Raw genomic sequence first — 8407 nt, forward strand, 5'->3', positions numbered from 1 at the left:
ATAATAATCATATACATTGTATATTGACAAAATAAAAATTAAAAAAAAAAAAAAAAGAACAAAGTAAATTAAGCAGAGTCAGGATTCTGTCTGGAAAGGTTGAATATACCTGCCAGAACAAGCTGCAACTCTTGCATTAAAGAAATGCTTCAGGTGCACTGATAGGGGCATGATCAGTGCACCTGGCCTGGCTTTGCATTATCTTCCTGTCCAGATTCTGCTCTCTTCTACTCAAGTGAAATTCCAGATCCCACTCTCTGAAGACCCACTCTCTGAATACCCCACACTTGGTCCATTTCCTTCATTGTAGCCTAAGCTTTCAATATTGACATATGGTCTTATATTCAGCCAGGACATAGTGGTACAGCTGTACTGATTGCTAAATATTAGAGCCCCTCTGAATGTTTCATGATCCAGTGACAATCAGGCACAGCAGAGGGCTTCCAGGGCTTGCTCCCACCTATTCTGATTGGTTGATGGCTGTGCCATACTGGTTGTTAAATATTTTGATTATCTCCTCCTTAACTGAGCCACTTTTATAACACTAAGAGTTATAAACTTTGATTTAAAACTCTTAACTCTGATCTTAGCTTTACCCTGGGGATAGTGTCTGGATGTCCCTTCTGCCTGTATCAACTGTTTTCTTGTTTGTCTATCCCACTAGTTACACCCCAGTTGCTTAGCCTGGCTTCTGGTTTTAGCACCAGTTTTCTGCTACCCATGATTACCATGCCTCCATAAAGAATTTAAACTATAAAAGGCACTGGTAACATCAGGTGGAAGCTAAGTAAAATATTCCTATTATGTTTCTTTTAATATTAGACACTGTAATTGTTTATGAATATAAAGGATTAGATTAGGACTAACCAAGGCTTCAAACTGAAACATTATTTCAGAAATAAGGCCGAAGAACACATAAAACAGGGTAATGTAGCAACACTGATTACTTACCAAATATTCCTAAACTAACGGCATGATTTTCTCAAATTTCCTGAAATCATTTTCAAACTAGGGCATAGAGAAATATATCTAATGACTCTGACCAAAAAGAAATTAGAATATTTAAGATGTAGGTGTACTGCTAAAACAGTTTTCATCAGGGGGAAATGAATTGCTACTATGCATTGGATATCTTTGAACGGCAAATAAACATACTCATCGAGAGCTGCTAGAGTCCATAGGGGGCACAGAAAAGTGAGACAGTACCATACTCGAGTAGTTCACCTACCTGAAGAGATAAGGCTGTTATATTAGAAAAGTTGATTTAAAAAACACAGTGTAAATGTATGGCACAGGAAATACATGTCACAAGAACTCAGAAGAGAGCTATCACTTTGAGTACAGTGTTCACAGGAATAAGTGGACTTTGAGTCCAACCTTGAAAACCTTGAAGAAGCACAGAGAATGACAGGGCATTTGAGACATGAGAAAAAGGAAAGAACAGCAGAAATACACGTGACTGAGTGAGTTGAAACCCAGGGCTTGCCTTGAGGTAGGCTGCAAAGTTAAGCTGCAGGGGATAGGGCTCTGAACCTATTCTTATGAGGAAGCCATGGAAGGTATTTATTGGCATATTAAAAAATGGAATAAAATTGTAAATATGTTTCTTTGGTGGCAATAAAAAATTCTTTAAGGAAACAGGGACTAAAATTTGGAAGCCAATCAAGAAAAATTAGGTACTTTTTCCTAAAGCCAAAAGACACTAGTTAATTTAACCACAGATCTCCACTAGAGGGCAGACACGTCAAAGCTTACACTGTGGTTGACTCGGAGAAAGCAGTGCATGCACAGAAAATATTAAGAGAAAACATCATATGTCATTGTTCAAAGACCATTTCAGTGCCTTCAACCTTGGACAGAACCTTAAGCTAGCAGATCAGTCTTTCACAGAATATCTTTCTGTGATATAAAATGTTTCCTAATTGCAAAATGGACAAGTGGAAAAGTTATACTTTGGGAATCCAGCTCAGCTGGCCAGCATAGGTGGAATGCCAACAGCAGCGCTCATCACTGGCTACCTTGCCTCAATCTTCCCCACCCACCTCAGACACATCCTAACCACCGCCCAAGCCAACACCTAACTATGTGTATAAAATCTGGACCATGATTTCAACCTAGGTTCTCATTCTCCTTTTGGTTAACTGGGGAAGTGCTTAGTCTTAAGGACTCACATTGGTTTAAAGTCAGAAGTGAGGTAAGGCCAGCAGACAGAGGTTCTGATATGCGCATTTGTCTCAGCAATCTGAGGAGCTGTCATATGAGAGGGGGGGGGGGGGGGGTCTTCAGTTCTCACTAACTAGGACACAGCATGAATGCTAACATAATAACAAATAAAAGAGTTGAGAATGCCACCAAATTTTTTAGAGGCTAAAATCTATTTTGCAAAGTACTATAAACTTTTTCTGCTTTGATCTTTTGCCGAATGTCTGTCATTAAAGGCGCAAGGGCAATCCTACTTAGTATGTTGACTTTCTGCCATTAGTTGGAAGTACTTTTCCTCCACTCTTGACCAATGCTAGTATCACATGCATTTTCTTCTTCTTACATCTTAGAAAATGACACCATTTAGTTTCAGATATTAGGTACTTAAATTGCAGGTGAATTTTGCCATACTGAAATTTTTGTAGTGTCTCTAACAAAACATACCATCTTGTCTTTTTGACTTTGCTATACTGTTAATTCTGCCCAGAACACTCTTTAGTCCCCCTTTTGCTTACCTACTTCTACTCATCCTTCAGATTGTAGCTTAGGTGTCCCCTTCTCCAGAGGCTTCCCTTGATGCCTCTGAGACTGGGTTCCATGCTCTTTCCAAGTGCAACCATACCTCCTTCTAAAGTTCTCTAGTGTAGCAGTTAGGCTTTAAGGCAGGAACTGTGTTTTGATCACTGCTGAATACTCAGCATCCAGCAATGCTTAATAAATATTTGTTGGATGAATGACTAAAGTAAAAGGAAGGCCAAGTACTGTGGGATAGATTCTTCAGTATTATGGGTGCCCATTTTGAATAATGTTGTAGATTCAGTCTTCAAACATTATTTACTATATATGGTTTTAAATGCAAAAAGATTGTAATAATTCCTCACACAAGACTTTTCATAGTCATAACCATCCTACATTTTCATACAGGCAATCATTTTAGAATTCTGATAGAAACATCAATGAATGGGGTGATGTTGTCAATAATAGTCATAAATTAGTGAACTAAATCATTGTCCTCTTCTTTAAGAAGTGGGTTCTATTTATTTTATTTTAGATAGTCATATCTAGCAATCTTTTTCTTTATAGCTTCTATTTTTCTTGCATATTAAAGTAAGTTTTCTAAAAATTAGTTTATTAATTTATCTGTAATTTATTGTGGTGTATGGTATAAGACAAAATTCTCTAACTTTATTTTTTCCCAAATAGTTAATTATTTCAGCACTATCTGGTTATTGACACATTTTTCCCCACTAACTTGAAATTCTACCTTAATCATACACTAAATATTTTCATGTACTTGCATCTATTTCTGGGCTTTCTAGTTTGGTATGTTGGTCTATTTCTTTCTTGTACTAGCACCATAATTATTATTGGTTATAATAGTTTTCAAAATCTGACTGTGAAAAACTCATCTTTTAATTTTTAAAAGTGAGTGCCCATTTTCTCTCACTTATTCTTCCAAATGAACTTTAGAATGACTTTGTTAGGTTTCCTCCACCCTAGAAATGCCTTTAGAATTTTTACTGAATTGCATTAAATTTTAGAAATTAACTTAGAGAAAAATTATATCTTTTCAATACTGATTTTTCCCATTCAGGCACATAGACTGTCTCATCATTTATGTTAAGTTTTTTCTTTTGCTCTCAATATTGTAGTTTAAAAAAATTTCAGTCCTGTGATTTTTTACATGTATCCCTACATATTTCATTATTGTTGTTCTGCACTGGACTTTTTTTTACATTACAGAAAGATTTGTATTATCTTTTATTTCTATTTTTCCACAAACATTCTAAATACCCTTGTATATTTTGAACTGGTTATTGCTGGTAATATAAAAAGCTATTCATTTCTCTATATTTATTTTGATCGTAACTAGTTTATTAGTTTTTAAAAATAGGGCTGGCCAGCTAGCTCAGTTGGTTAGAGCATGGTGCTGATAACACCAAGGTCCAGGGTTTGATCCCTGTACTGGCAAGTCACCAAAAAAAAAAAAGTTTTAAAAATAAATTCTTTTTTTTTGTCTTTTTTCGTGTCCAGCAACGGATCGCAACCCTCAGTGTTGCACCCGTACCGGACCGGGACCGGCAACAGGATCACAACCCTCGGTGTTGCGCCCGCACCTCGCTCAGCCAGTGAGCGGGAACCGGTCTGTATGTGGGATCTGAACCCTCGGCGGAGCGCCGCCGCGCTCCCAAGCGGCACACTGTAGCAGTGCGCCACCGGGCCGGCCCTTTAAAAATAAATTCTTACAATTTTTTTTATTTGTTAAGCATTACTCTCTTCAGAGAGTAAAAAAGTAAAATAATTATTTATCAAAATAAGGTAAACAAGTGTTTTCACTCACAAATTAGAAATATTTATAAATGGGCCCGGCCCAGGGGCGCACTCAGTAGAGTGCGGCGCTTGGGAGCGTGGCAGTGCTCCCACCAAGTGTTCGGATCCCATATAGAGACCGGTCCGCTCACTGGTTGAGCGCGGTGTGGGCGCGACACCGAGGGTTGCGATCCCGTTGCCAGTCCTGGTACGGGCATGACACCGAGGGTTGCGATCCTGTTACCGGTCACGAAAAAAGACAAAAAGGAAAAAAAAATAAATAAAAAAGAAATACTTATAAATGGAATGTGAAGTCAATAATTTAATGCAAGTTCCACAACCTAATTCTCTAAGGATTTGCATAATCTCAAGTATAAAATACATAGAGTTTCATTTTCCACTGAGACTGTTTTAATTTACATTTAGATGTATTTATGATTTTTTAAATTAAAAAAGAGAAATTACATATTTAATTGTTGGGCCGAGCCCGTGGTGCACTCGGGAGAGTGCGGCGCTGGGAGCACAGCAGTGCTTCTGCCACAGGTTCGGATCCTATATGGGGATGGCCGCTGAGCTCACTGGCTGAGCGCGGTGCGGCTGGTCTCAAAAAGACAAAAACAAAACAAAACAAAACAAAAAAAACATATTTAATTGTTGTCAGAGAGGGAGTAGAATACTTATCTCTACTAACCCTTGTAGAAAATAAAAGAGTTAAAAGACTCACTCACTGTAGCTGTGAGCTTTCTGAGGGCAGGGATTGTGTCTTATATTTATATGCTAATACCTGGTACATAGTAAGAGTAGTTTTTTCGAAGTACAGGGTCTTTTAAACAACCAGCTCTCGGGGGAACTAATAGAGCAAGATCTCACTCAGACCCCCCTCCCCCAGGGAGAGCATTAATCCATTCATGAGGCATTTGCTCCCATGACTCAAACAGCTCCCAACACTGCCACATTGGGGATCAGATTTCCACATGAGTTTTGGTGGGGACAACATGTCCAAACTCTATCACCATTTAAGATAAAATAACGTGCAATACTGTCAAAGAATAATGAAAATGGGCGATTTGTATCAAGAGCTTTAGAATCGGTCAGGTTTTTGACCTTACAATTTCACATCTAGAAATGCATTCTAGTAAATAAAAAACCCAGAGGATATCCCCAAAAGTTTATGCAGACTATCCGTAATAGCAAACAAATTGTAAGCCACCTTAATGTACAAGACAAAGGAAGTCGAGTAAATTAAGAAATTGCCACATAATAGAATTTTATATTAAACCATTTGTTTATATTGTCTAAGTATATTTAAAATGAAAACATGATTAAAAAATAATGATTACTGGGGGGAAAAGCAGTTTTCCTCTGGTAATTATAATCCTCTGGTGGACTATAAGTAATTACTTTCTTATTAATGATCATCTATATTTTCTAAACTTTCTACAATGATCATGTATTATAATCGGAAAACACTTTAAAAAATGTGGAGTAGGGACATGCAGAAAGTGTACAAATTCTTAATTAGATGTCTTCTGAGATGTTAGGTAGAATACACATATTATCTAACCAATGTTTAAAGAGAAACATAATAAGTTGGAATATCAACAAGTGAAAGCCTCTGCTGGCAGATGGCTACCTGAATAAATTACATTCTCTTTCCTCCTCCTTTATACAGCAGCTTCTAACCTGCTACAGCCATGTGAACTCAAGTGCACAAACTTTTCTAAGCTATTCAATGTCTTTTTTCTCGAGAGCCCTGATTTTTAAACTGGGATACTAAGGCAGAGTCATGCTTTAGAGTGATAGGAATTACTGAAGCTGAAGGATGAATATAAAGCTTATTCCCACAGCATCAATTTTACTTGATGGGAGGTAATATTTTTATAGTAAAAGATACAGAAATAAAATATTTGCAAAAATCTTGAAGTAAAACCAATAGAATACAAATAATGTAATGGGCTCCCTTAAATTCTATATATCCAGACTGCCAGGGATTCCCTACTCATTCTCCTCTGCTGAGAAATTTCTGGTGAAAAGATTTGAGGAGCAACGCAGAGACCTGCTGTATGTAACTTTAAAATTATGCCTGTGCCAAACATAGAGCAATTAAGATATGTTAAATGCCTGTGGGTATATGGTAGGTTAATAAATACAGGGAGATCAAGACTCCTGGGTCTAGGGCCGGCCCGGTGGCGCACTGCTATAGTGCGCCGCTTGGGAAGTGTGCTGGCGCTCCCGCCGAGGGTTCAGATCCCATGTACAGACCGGCCGCTCACTGGCTGAGCGAGGGGCGGGAGCAACACTGAGGGTTGCGATCCCGTGGCCGGTCCCGGTCCGGTCCGGGCACGACACTGAGGGTTGCGATCCGTTGCCGGTCACGAAAAAAGACAAAAAGGAAAAAAAAAAAGACTCCTGGGTCTAATTCCTTGATCTACCTCTATATCTGCAGGCATGTCACTTAACTTTATTGGGCTTCCATAAACAAAAGACTGAAAAAGCAGATTCAGAACTTAAAAAACAAACAAGCAAACTTAAGGCCTCTAAGCCTATTTGAAATGAGACATAAGTACGAAATAAAGGAAAAAATATAAAGTCAGAAATCAGAATGTTATCTAATTCCTTATTTATTTATTTATTTTTATTTGTGGCTGCCCTGTATGGGGATCCGAACCCGTAACCTTGATGTTATAACCCAACACTCTAACCAACTGAGCTAACTGGCCAGCCTAATTCCTAATATAAATTAGGCCTAGCTAGTGATCCTTGCTAATACACTGAACATAATAAGTAGACCAATTATTAATAGTCTTCCATAGTTAAACACTCCTGTTTTTATTTTTATCAATGCTAAAAAAAATGACACAGGAAAAAGTTAATTGGCAACTTAATGCAGGAAGATTTTAATTACACTCATAGTTCCCATTAACCTTCACAACCCACCAATTCAAGTATAACAAGAAAGCACCTTCCCCACTAACATAGGTCTAACTGGAACTGCATGAACACAAAATACTGTATAAGAGAAAGGTTTAAGATCTCATAAGAGAGAAGCGTTTAGTCATCTAAATTTCTCCTGCAATTTGTTGAAAGTCAGTATCATGCATTTCAGTTTACAGACCACTCGACCCACCTCAGAAGCTTCTCAGCTACTCTTACAAGCATCTATGACTTTACATTAACTTCTCACACTTCCACATTGTCTTTTCCATTCTTCTCCATTCTCTCTTCCAACCTCACTCTTATTTCCCTAAGGCTTCTATGTACCTTTCCCTCCCATTTCGCACAAACCTCATGAAGTTCTCTCCTTTGGTCCTCTTTGAGTTTTGTATCTTGAGATAACTTTAGAAAATATTTATGCTGTAAACTCTGGGAAAATATTATGATGCATCCCCTGACCTCCTCATGCCAATTAACAGTTTAAGAAAAAATAAACTGTTATAACCAACTCTTCGGGCCGGCCCGGTGGCGCACTGCTACAGTGTGCTGCCTGGGAGTGCAGTGGCGCTCCCGCCGAGGGTTCGGATCCCACATACAGACCGGCCGCTCACTGGCTGAGCGAGGTGCGGGCGCAACACCGAGGGTTGCGATCCCGTTGCCGGTCCCGGTCCGGTACGGGCGCGACACTGAGGGTTGCGATCCGTTGCCGGTCACGAAAAAAAGGCAAAAAAGGCAAAAAAAAAAAACAAAAAACCAACTCTTCAGTACAATCCTTTCCTTCTGCCATACTCAGGGAGTTCATCATAATATACCTCATCAGTGATACTTGAGGTCATTAGAATTCTGATAATCAAGCTAAATAACCACAGGAAGCCTATGATGATATAATCATACTATTCTGCTAATTATCCTACATTAATCTAGATTTTCTGCCCAAACTGAAAATAACTGGGGAGGAAAA

This window comes from Galeopterus variegatus, unplaced genomic scaffold (assembly GCF_000696425.1).
Source record: "Galeopterus variegatus unplaced genomic scaffold, G_variegatus-3.0.2 Scaffold288, whole genome shotgun sequence".
NCBI classification, from domain to species: Eukaryota; Metazoa; Chordata; class Mammalia; order Dermoptera; family Cynocephalidae; genus Galeopterus; species Galeopterus variegatus.